Here is a 13,023-nt window from a genome sequence, read left to right as displayed (position 1 = left end):
ATTTTTGTTTTTTTCAACCTTTTGTTTTTAACTTTGTATCTTTGAGAATCTAATTTTTACTACACTTTTTCACTTAGGGGTTTGATTATAGGCTTGATGGCTCTCTTCTCTTTTGACCCTTCTCTACATCCTTTTATTTTCTCCTTTTGCCCTCTTCTTTTCTCTATATAAGTCTATGAATCTCTTGGGGCATTCTTGGCTGTTGAGAGTGGCTTCACCATTAATCTAGGGGTTTTGTCTTCTGTGCTATGTGACCTTAAGTCCTGATGCTACTGTAGCAAGTCAAGTGTGAACCCACAAGGCAGGAAATACAACTCCAGGACTTTGGACAATCAAGAATTCCTGACACCATAGAACACTAATAGATGAGAGCCCACTTAAAGGCTGTCATCTAAGCACTGAATCCAAACTCCACCAAAAAGTCAAGAAACTTCTGTCCAGCAAAAGAGGAGCACAACTCTGAACATTAACAGACAGGCTGCTAAAAGCCATACCAACACCTCAGCCACCCCAAAACAAACTACTGGACATGGCACTACCCTCCAGAGAGACAAGATTGAGCTCCATTCACCAAAATGCAGGCACAAGCCACCCCAACAAGGAAACATTCATATGGCACTTGTCCAATCCTATCCAACAGTGGGTGGGGGTGGGCAGACTTCATAATTAAGAATTAAGAGAAACTACAACCTTCCAGCCAGCAGATAGGAGATCCCAAACACAGTAAATTAAACAAAATGAAAAGATAACAAAACATGCAGCAGATGAAGGAACATGGAAAAAACCCAGAACACCAAACAAGTGAGGAGAAAATAGTCTACCTGAAAGACAATTCAAAATAATGATATTAAAGATGATTCAAAATCTTCAAAATAAAATGGATGCATGGATAAACAGATTGAAGACCTGGACTGAGAAAATGCAAGAAATGTTTGACAAGGACCTAGAATAATTTAAAAATACACAATCAACAATGAATAATAAATAACTGAGATTAAACTATATTGGAGGGAACCAACAGTAGAGTAAATGAGGCAGAAGAACAGATAAGTGAGCTGGAAGATAGCTGAAGAATAGCAGAAATAACTGAAGTAGAGAGGAATAAAGAAAAGAGAGTAAAAATAAATGAGAATAGTCTCAGAGATCTCTGGGATAACATTAAGTGCCACAACATTCAAATCATAGGAATCCCAGGAGAAGAAAATGAAAAGGGCACAGGAAAATATTTGAGGAGATTAGTGTCAAAAACTTCCCTAAAATGGGAAAGGAAAGAGCCACTCAAGTCCAGGAATCCCAGAGAGACCCACACGGGATAAACTCAAGGAGAAACATGACAAAATGCATACTAATCAAGCTAACAAAAATTAAACACAAAGAAAAAATATTAAAAGCAGCAAGGGAAAAACAACAAACAACACACAAGGGGATCCCCATAAGGGTACCAGCTGATCTTTTGACAGAAACTCTCCAGGTCAAAAGGGAATAGCAGGATGTATTTAAAGAGATGAGAAGGAAAAACCTACAACCAAGATTACTTTATGTAGTAAGAATCTCATTCAGATATGAAAGAGAAGCAAAAGTTAAGAGAATTCAGCACAATCAAATCAGCTCCTTAACAAATGTTAAAGGAAATTCTCTAGACAGGAAACATAGAAAAAGAAGGGCTATAAAAACAAACTCAAAACAATAAAGTAAATGATAACATGATCATACTTTTAAGTATCTTAAATGTAAATGGGCTAAATGCTCCAACCAAAAGACACAGATTGGCTGAATGAATACAAAAATTAGACCCCTACATATGCTGTCCACAAGAGATCTACTTCAGACCTAAGGACACATACAGACTGAGAGTGAGGGGTTAGAAAAGGTATTCCATGCAAACAGAGATCAAAAGAAAGCATGAATAACAATATTTCTTATCAGATAAAATAGAATTTAAAATACTGTTACAAGAGACAAAGAAGGACACTCTTTAGTGGTCAAGGGATCAATCCAAGAAGAAGATATAATAATTATAGCCATATATATGCACCCAACATGTGAGCACCTCAATACATAAGGCAATTGCTAACAACTATTAAAACGGAAATCAACAGTAACCCAATAATAGTGGGAGATTTTAATGCCTCACTCATAACAATGGAAAGATCATCCAGACAGAAAATTAATAAGAAAATATAAGCTTTAAATGATACATTGGACCAGTTGGACCTAATTGATATCCACAGGGCATTTCATCCAAAAACAATAGATTTCACCATTTTCTCAAATTCACATGGAATATTCTCCAGGCTAGACCCCACATTGAGCCATAAGTCAAGATTGGTAAATTTCTAAAAATTGAAATAATTTCAAGCATCTTTTATGACCACAATGCTATAAGATTAGATATCAACTATAGGGGAAAAAACAATAAAAAACACAAACACACGGAGGCTAAACAACATGCTTCTGAATAACCAACAGATCACTGAAGAAATCAAAATATGATTAGAAGGAAATGACAATGAATATATGACAACTGTTTTGAGCTGCAGTAAATGGGACTATGGGATGCAGTGCTAAGAGATAATCTTACAACAATGCAAACCTACCTGAAGAAACAACACAGACATCAAATAAACAATCTAACCTTACATGGAAAGCAACTAGAAAAAAAGAACAAAAAACTCCAAAAGTTAGAACAAAAGTAACCATAAAGATCAGAGCAGAAATAAATGAAAAAGAAATTAAGAAAAGTATAGCAAAGATCAATAAAACTAAAAGCTGATGTTTTGAGAAGATGAAATTAACAAACTATTAACCAGACCTATCAAGAAAGAAGGGAGAAAACTCAAATCATTAAAATTAGAAATGAAAAAGGAGAAGTTACAATAGGTAACAGAGAAATATAAAAGATAATAAGAGACAACCATGAGCACCTATATGCCAATAAAATGGACAACCTGGAAGAAATGGACAAATTCTTATAAAACTATAAACTTCAAAAACTGAACCAGGAAGAAACAGAAAATATGAACAGACCAATCACAAACGCCAAAATTGAATCTGTAATAAAAAAAACCTTCCAGCATACAAAAAGGCCCAGGGACAGATGGCTTCATAAGGAAATTCTATCAAAAGTTTAGAGAAAAGCTAATACATATCCTACTTAAAATCTTCCAGAAAATTGTAGACAAATGAAAACTCCCAAACTCAGTCTACAAGAATTGCATCACCCTGATAACAAAACCAAAGATGCCACAAAAAAACATAATTATAGACTAGTAACACTGATGAAATTAGATGAAAAAATCCTCAACAAAATTCTAGCAAATGGAATCCAACAACACATTAAACAGCTCATACATCATGATCCAGTGGGCTTTATGCCAAGGATGCAAGGATTCTTCAATATACAGAAATCAATGTGATACACCATATTAACAAATCAAAATATAAAAACCATATGATCATTTCAATAGATTCAGAGAAAGTCTTTGACAAAATTCAATGCCCATTTATGATAAAAACTCTCCAGAAAGTAGACATAGTACGAACATACTTCAACATAATAAAGGTCATATATGACAAACCCACAACAAATATTATTCTCAACAGTGAAAAACTGAAAGCACTTCCTTTAAGACCAGGAAGAAGATAAGGGCGCCCATTCTCACTATTATTCAACATAATTTTGGAAGTCTTAGGCATAGCAATCAGAGGATAAAAAATAAGTAGAAGAAATGCAGACTGGAAAAGAAGAATTAAAACTCTCACTGCTTGAAGATTACATGATTCTTATATAGAAAATCCTAAAGATGCCACCAGAAAACTACTAGAGCTTAGAAATGAATATAGTAACCTCTTAGGATACAAAATTAATACCCAGAAACCCCTTGCATTGCTATACACTCAATGAAAAATCAGAAAGAGAAATTACAGGAACTGTATCATTTCATCATTGCAACAAAAAGAATAAAATACATAGGAATAAATTAACCAAAAGAGACAAAAGACAAATATGCAAAAAACTATAATACACTGATGAAAGAAATTAAAGACTACCCAAACAGGTGGAGAGATATTCCATGTTCTTGGATTGGAAGAATTAGTATTTTGAAAATGACTATACCCAAAGCAATCTATAGATTCAGTGCAAACCCTATACAACTAACAATGATATTTTTCACAGAACTAGAAAAAGTAATTTCACAAATTGTATGGAAACACAAAAGACCCCAAATAGCCAAAGCAATGTTGAGAAAAAACAATGGAGCTGTAGGAATCAACTTTCCTGGCATCCGGCTATACTACAAAGCTAGTTATTAAGACAGTATGGTAATGGCACAAAAAAACATAGCCCAATGGAACAACATAAAAAAATTTCAGAGATAAATCCATGCACCTAGGGTACCTTATCTTTGACAAAGGAGGCAAAAACATACAATGGAGAAAAGACAGTCTCTTCAAGTGCTGCTGGGAAAACTAGTCCATTATGTGTAGAAGAATGAAATTAGAACACTTCCTAATACCACACAACAATAAACTCAAAATGGATTAAAGACCAAGATATAAGACCAGAAATTATAAAACTCTTAGATGAAAACATAGGCAGAATACTCTTTGACATAAATCACAGCAAGCTCCTCTATGACCCACCTCTTAGAGTAATAGGAAATAAGAACAAAGATAAACAAATTAGACGTAATTAAATTTAAAAGCTTTTGCATAATGAAGGAAACTATAAGCAAGGTGAAAATACAACCCTCAGAATAGGAAAAAATAATAGCAAATGAGGGTGGTCCCAAGATGGCAGAGTAATAGGACAGGGACCCCACTTTCTCCCCCACAGATTCATCAAAAGGCCATCTGAATGCTGAGCAACTTCCACAAAACAACTTTTGACCTCTGGTGGAAGACACCAGGCACCCAGAAAGTCAGCCCAATCTCTTCAAAAGGAGGTAGGACAAAAGATAAAAGATAAAAACTGAGACAAAAGATTTAGAGACAGAGACCCTTCCTGGGGAGGGAGTCAGGAAGGAAGAGAAGACTCCACACAGTAGGAAACCCTCTTACAGGCGTGTCTATGGGGAGTTTTGGGACCTCAGAGAGCAACAAAACTGCGGTGGGGGGGGGGGCACAGAATACACACCTAACCACATCTGCCAGCAGAGAAGTGGCATAGATGCTCATATCCACCACCAGCGAGTGGGGGCTGGACAGGGAGGCATAGGCTGCAACATCAGCCCTTAGGGTAAGGACCAAGCCTGAATGCCGTGAGAACAATCTGAGGGAGATGATGTGATATAGCAACCAAAACCATGGGATCGACAGAGAAAAAAAAAAAAAAAAGACCTTTCCCTCTAAAGGTTCTATCATCACACAATGACCCCTGGTGCATCCACAGAACAAAGAATTGAGCGGATACCAAAGGAGAGCAAGCCAGCTGCTTAGGGCCCTCCCTCCCCAGAGGCAGAGAGGCAGGCCAGCGACAGTCGGAGACAGAAGGCAAATAGCTGCTGCAATCTCGGCCCCAGAGACAGAATCTTTCACCAAACTGTGAGCTGGCTCCCAGTTGCTAACCTCATCTTCCTGGGATTGTGGGTGGTTGACATCTGCCAGGGGTGTCACAGCCTGAGATCAGCTCCCCAGAGGAGACACATGGCATACCTGGGACTGTGCTCTCGTGGCACACCCAGAACACTGAACAGCGGGGACCGTGCAAGTAAATAAGATGCACAGCCCACCTGGGAGTGTGCTTACCAAGCACTAGGTTACCTAAGCTGCTCGGACTTGGGAAGGGATCAAAACGCACAGCCCATTCGGGTCTGTGCCCTTGCAGAGCACACGAGAACTTGAGTGGTTAGACCTGGGAAGTGCATGAAATGCAGGGCCCTTTTGGGACAGTGCCCTTATAGAGCACCCTGGAGACTGAGCAGTGTAGACCTGGGAAGTACACAGCACCTTGGGATGTGACAAACCCAGTGTGGTCCATCCACTGCAAGCACTCTCCACACATGCCAGTGATATCTGTTTGCAGTGTCCCTCCCTCCCCATAACACAACTGAACAAGTGAGCCTGTATAAGTGGCCACCTTTGCCCCTTTGTGTCAAGGGTAGAAATCGACCCTGAAGAGACTTGCAAATAGAGGAAGCCAAAATAAACAAAGAAGGGGAAACTGCTCTGCAAGTAACAGATGCAACAGATTAAAACCCTGCATTTAATACTGGAGATATTTGAGGGACACCTATAGACCCTGAGAACAAATACAAGCTGGAACAAGGGACTATCTGATACTGAAGACACCACACTGCCCACAACAACTCCAGAGAAATTCTTAGATATATTTTTATTGTTATCTTTTATTTATGTTTTTCCCATTTATTTTTATTAGCTGGAGGCTAATTACTTTACAATATTGTAGTGGTTTTTGCCATACATTGACATGAATCAGCCTTGGATTTACATGTGTTCCCCATCCCGATCCCCCCTCCAGCCTCCCTCTCCATCCCATCCCTCTGGGTCTTCCCAGTGCACCAGTCCGGAGCACTTGTCTCATGCATCCAACCTGGGCTGGTGATCTGTTTCACCCTTGATAGTATACTTGTCTCAATACTGTTCTCTCTGAACATCCCACCCTCGCCTTCTCCCACAGAGTCTAAAAGTCTGTTCTGTACATCTGTGTCTCTTTTTCTGTTTTGCATATAGGGTTATCATTACCATCTTTTTAAATTCCATATATATGCGTTAGTATACTGTATTGGTCTTTATCTTTCTGGCTTACTTCACTCTGTATAATGGGCTCCAGTTTCATTCATCTCATTAGAACTGATTCAAATGAATTTTTTTAATGGCTGAGTAATATTCCATTGTGTATATGTACCACAGCTTTCTTATCTTTTAATCTAAAAAAATAGTTATTTATTACTTCTTTAAATTTCACTTTAATTTTCCAAAAAATCCTGCATTTTAAAAAACATTTTCATATTTTTTTAATTACTGTGATTGATTTTGTTTTCTATTTTTATGTTGTATTTTGAGAGTCTAACTTCTTGGTTTTTAATCTTTGCTTTTTGATATTTGTTAGCAATTTTGTATCTCAGAATCTAATATTCATTATCCATTCTTACTTAGGAAATTGACTATGGGCTTGATTGCTCTCTCCCATTTTGACTCACCCTTTTCTCTTCTAGGTCACCTCTATCTCCCTCCTCCCTATTCTCTTCTCTACATAAATCTGTGAATCTCTCTGGGTGTTCCAGGATGTGGAGAGCACTTAGGGATTAGATTGATGGCTAGACTGCTCTCTCCCCTTTTGACTCAACTTTTCTCCTCCTGGTCACCTCTATCTCCCTCCTCCTTAAGGAGGAGATAGGGAGTTTACTTGAAAAAGAATTCAGAATAATGATAGCAAAGATGATGAAAATCTTGAAAACAATATGGAGCGACAGATAGACTAGAGACAAGCATTGATAAGATGCAAGAAATACTTAACAAGAACCTAGAAGAAATAAAGAAAAATCAATCAATAATGAAAAAGGCAATAACTGAGGTCAAAAGCACTCTGGAGGGAACCAACAGTAGAATAACTGAGGCAGAAGAGAGGATAAGAAAGGTGGAAGATAGAATGTTGGAGATAAATGAAGCAAAGAGGGGAAAATAAATAAGAATTAAAAGAAATGAGGACAACCTGAGAGGCCTAAGGGACAATGTTAAATGTCCCAACATTTGAATAATGGGTGTCACAGAAGAAGAAGACAAAAATAAACGACATGAGAAAATACTTGAGATAATGGTCAAAAACTTTCCTAATATGGCCAAGGAAACAGCCACCCAAGTCCAAGAGACTGAGAGTCCCAAACAGGATAAACCCAAGGCCAAACAACCAAATACATATGAATCAAACTAAGATCAAATGCAGAAAGTAAATATTAAAAGCAGCACAGGGAAAGCAACAAATAACACACAAGGGGATGTCCATAAGGATAACAGCTGAACTTTCAATAGAAACTCTCCAGGCCAGAAGGGAATGGCAGGACATACTTAAAGTGAAGAAAGAGAAAAACCTACAGTCAAGATTATTCTAGCCAGTAAGGATCTCATTCAGATATGAAGGAGAATTCAAAAGCTTTACAGACAAGCAAAAGCTGAGAGAATTCAGCACCACTAAACCAGCTCTTCAGGAAACACGGAAAAGTTTTATAAAGATGAACCCAAACAAAAAATTAAATGGTAATGGGATCATACTTATCAATAATTACCTTAAATGTAAATTGGTTAAATGCCCCAACCAAAAGACAAAGACTGACTGAATGGATACAAAAACAAAACCTGTATATATGCTGTCTACAAGAGACTCACCTCAAACCAAGGGGCACATACAGACTGAAACTGAAGGGCTGGAAAAAGATATTTCATGCAAATTGAGACCAAAAGAAAACAAGAGTAGCAATATTCACATTAGATAAAATAGACTTTGAAATAAAGACTGTGATAAGAGACAAAGAAGGATACTACATAATGATCAAAGGATCAATCCAAGAAGATATAACAATTATAAATATATATGCACCCAACATAGGAGCACCTCAATATGTAAGGCAAATGCTAAGAAGTATGAAAGGGAAAATTAACAGTAACACAATAATAGTGGAGGGCTTTAATACCCCACTCACACTAAATCACCTAAATCAACTAATAAATCAACTAAAGCAAAAATTAGCAAGGAAACACAAACTTTAAATGATACAATGGACAATTTAGACCTAATTGATATGCATAGGGCATTTCACCTAAAAACAAGGGAAATAAACTTTTTCTCAAGTTCACAAGGAATCTTCTCCAGGATAGATCATATCCTGGGCCATAAATCTCGCCTTGGTAAATTCAAAAAAATTGAAATCATTTCAAGCATCTTTTCCAATAATATCACAGTAAGATTAGATATCAACTGCAGGAAAAAAAATTATTAAAAATACAAACATATGGAGGCTAAACAACATGCTTATGAATAACCAACAGATCATGGAAGAAATCAAAAAGAAAATAAAAATATTCATAGAAACAAATGAAAATTAAAACATGACAACCCAAAAGCAATAGGATTCAGGAAAAGTAGTGTTCAGAGGGAGATTCATAACAATACAAGCCTACCTCAAGAAACAAAAGAAACATCAAACAAACAACCGAACTTTACATCCAATGCAACTAGAAAAAGAAGAACCACAACGTTAAAAGAATGAAAGAAATAATAAAAATCGGAGCAGAAATAAATGAAAAAGAAATGAAGGAGACTATGGCAAGCATCAACAAAACTTAAAACTGGTTCTTTGAGAAGATAAGTAAAACAGATAAACCATTATCCAGACTCATCAAGAAAAAAATGCTAGAAGAATCAAATCAATAAAATTAGAAAACAAAATGGAGAAATCATAACAGACAACACAAAAATACAAAAAAAAAAAATCAGCAGAGACTACAATGAGCAATTATATGCCAATAAAGTGGAAAACTTGGAAGAAATGGACAAATTCTAAGAAAAGTATAACCTTCCAAAACTGAACCAGGAAAAAATAGAAAATCATAGCAGACCTGTCACAAGCATGGAAATTGAAACTATAATACAAAATCTTCCAACAAACAGAAGCCAAGGACCAGATGGCTTCACAGTGAATGCTACCTAAAATTTAGAGACGAGCTAAAACTTATCCTACTCAAACTCTTCCAAAAAATCACAGAGGAAGGCAAACTCCCAAACTCATTCTATGAAGCCACCATCACCCTAATAACAAAAATAAAGATGCCACAATAAAAGATAAATATCAGCCAATATCATTGAAAACATAGGTGCAATAATCCTGAATAAAATTCTAGCAAACAGAGTCCAACAACATTTTTAAAATATCATACATCATGACCAAGTGGGCTTTATCCCAGGAATTCAAGGTTTCTTCAAACTTTGAAAATCAATCAATGTGATATACCACATTAACAAATTTAAGTCCTAGCCACAGCAATCAGAGAAGAAAAATAATAAAGGAATCAAGATTGGGGAAAAAAAGAAGTAAAACTCTCACTGTTTGCAGATGAGATGATCCTCTACATAGAAAACCCTAAAGACACCACTAGAAAATTACTATAGGTAGTCAACGAATATAGTAAAGTTCCAAGATATAAAATTAATACACAGAAATCCCTTGCATGCCTATACACTATCAATGAGAAAACAGAAAGAGAAACTAAGGAAAAAATCCCATTCACCATTGCAACAAAAAGAATAAAATACTTAGGAATAAATTTGCCTAAAGAAACAAAAGACCTATATATAGAAAACTATAAAACACTGATGAACAAAATCAAAGATGACACAAATATATGGAGAAATATGACATGTTCGTAGGTTGGAAGAATCCATATAGTGAAAATGGGTATGATACTCCAAAGCAATCTATAGATTCAACACAATCCCTATCAAGCTACCAATGGTATTTTTCAGAGAACTAGAACAAATAATTTCACATTTTTTATGAAAACACAGAAAACCTCAAAGAGACAAGGAATCTTGAAAGAGAAGAATGGAACTGGAGGAATCAACCTGCCCAACTTCAGGCTATACTACAAAGCTACAGTTATCAAGACAGTATGGTGCTGGCACAAAGACAGAAATATAGATCAATGGAACAAAATAGAAAGCCCACAGATAAATCCACACACATATGAACACCTTATCTTTGACAAAGGAGGCAAAAATATACAGTGGGGAAAAGACAACCTCTTTATCAAGTGGTGCTGGGAAAACTGGTCAACCACCTGTAAAAGAATGAAACTAGAATACTTTCTAACACCATACACAAAAATAAACTCAAAATGGATTAAAGATCTAAATGTAAGACCAGAAAGTATAATACTCTTAGAGGAAAACATAGGCATACCTCTCTTTGACACAAATCACAGCAAGATGCTCTATGATCCACCTCCCAGAGAAATGGGGAAAAAAGCAAAAATAAACAAATGGAACCTAATTAAACTTAAATGTTTTTGCCACAACGAAGGAAACTATGAGCAAGTTCAAAAGGCAGCCTTCAGAATGGGAGAAAATAATAGCAAACGAAGCAACTGACAAAGAATTAAGCTCAAAAATATACAAGCAGCTCATGCAGCTCAATACCAGGAAAATAAACAACCCAATCAAAAAAATGGATCAAAGAACTAAATAGACACTTCTCCAAAGAAGATATACAGATGGCCAACAGACACGTGAAAAGATGCTCAACATCACTCATTATCAGAGAAATGCAAATCAAAACCACAATGAGGTACCATCTCATGCTGGTCAGAATGGCTGCCATCAAAAAGTCTATAAATAATAAATGCTGGAGAGGGTGTGGAGAAAATGGAACACTCTTACACTGTTGGTGGGAATGCAAACTATTACAGCCACTATGGGAAACAGTGTGGAGACTCCTTTAAAACCTGGAAATAGAAATGCCATATGACCCAGCAATCCCAATGCTGGGCATACACACTTAGGAAACCAGAAATTAAAGAGACACATGTACCCCCAATGTTCATTGCAGCACTGTTTACAATAGCAAGGACATGGAAGCAACCTAGATGTCCATCAGCAGATGAATGGATAAGGAAGCTGTGGTACATATACACAATAGAATATTACTCACCTATAAAAAAGAATGCTTTTGAATCAGTTCTAATGAGGTGGATGAAACTGGAGCCTATTATATAGAGTAAAATAAGCCAGAAAGGAAAAACATCAATATACTATATTAATGCATATATGTGGATTTTAGAAAGATGCTAATGATGACCCTATATGCAAGACAGCAAAAGAGACCCAGATGTAAAAAGCAGGATTTTGGAGTATGGATTATAAGAGCAGACTTCTGGAGTAGAAGGCGAGGGTGGGACGATATTAGAGAATAGCAATGAAATGTGTATATTACCATATATAAAACAGACGACCATTTCAAGTTTGATGCATAAAACAGGGCACTCAAAGCTGGTGCTGTGGGACAACCCAGAGAGATAGGGAGGGGAGAAAGGTGGAAGGGAGATTCAAGATGTTGGGACACATATACAACCACGGTTGATTCATGCCAATGCATGGCAAAAACCACCACAATATTGTAAAGTAATTAGCCTCCAATTAAAATAATTAATCAAAAAAAAAAAAGAAAAAGGAATAACAAATGATAACAACTATCAAAGGATTAATCTCCAAAATATACAAACAACTCATGTAGCTCAATTCAAGGAAAACAAACAACCCAATTAAATGTGGGCAGAAGACCTAAACAGACATTTGTCCTTAGAAGACATAGAGATGGATAATAAACACGTGCAATGATGCTCAACATCATTCATTAATAGAGAAATGCAAATCAAAACTACAATGAGGTATCATCTCACACTGGTCAGGATTACCATCATCAAAAGTTTACTAACAAGAAATGCTGGAGAGGGTGTGGATAAAAGGGAACCTTCTTGCATTATTAGTGGGAATGCAAATTGATACAGTCACAATGGAGAACAGTATGGAGATTTCTTTAAAAACTGGAATAAAACACCAGTTCAAGTGGAAGAGTAGAAGGACGTGTGCTCATCTCCTCCTTCAAGAGCATCAAAATCACAATTAACTGTTGAACAGCCATTGACAGGAGGATGCTGGAGTCTACCATAAAAATATACTTCACATTCAAAGACAAAGAAGAAGCTTCAGTGAGACAGTAGGAAGGGCACAACCATGATAAAATCAAGTCCTATATCTGCAGGGTGTGTGACCCACAAATTGGAGAATAATAATACCAAAGAAGTTCTCCTACTGTTGTGAAGGTTCAGAACCCCACGTCAGGCTTACCAGCCTGGGGACCCAACAAAGCTACTGGGGAATCTCCAGGGAATCTGACCTTGAAGGCCAATGGAATTTGATTACAAGGCTTCCACAGGACTAGGGGAAACAAATACTCCAGTTTTGTAGGGCACAAACAAAACCTTGTATGCACCAAGACTGAGAGGAAAGGA

General features: G+C 36.7%; 1 protein-coding gene across 2 annotated transcripts in view; it reads right to left on the bottom strand.

The window, feature by feature from the left end:
• The window catches only part of LOC136153287 (zinc finger X-linked protein ZXDB-like), a 95,396-nt gene that overhangs the window by 46,293 nt on the left and 36,080 nt on the right, over nucleotides 1-13,023 (bottom strand). The window lies entirely within an intron of this gene.

The sequence above is a fragment of the Muntiacus reevesi genome, chromosome X (genome assembly GCF_963930625.1).
Source record: "Muntiacus reevesi chromosome X, mMunRee1.1, whole genome shotgun sequence".
Classification (NCBI taxonomy): Eukaryota; Metazoa; Chordata; class Mammalia; order Artiodactyla; family Cervidae; genus Muntiacus; species Muntiacus reevesi.
This window is presented reverse-complemented; position numbering and strand designations above follow the sequence as displayed.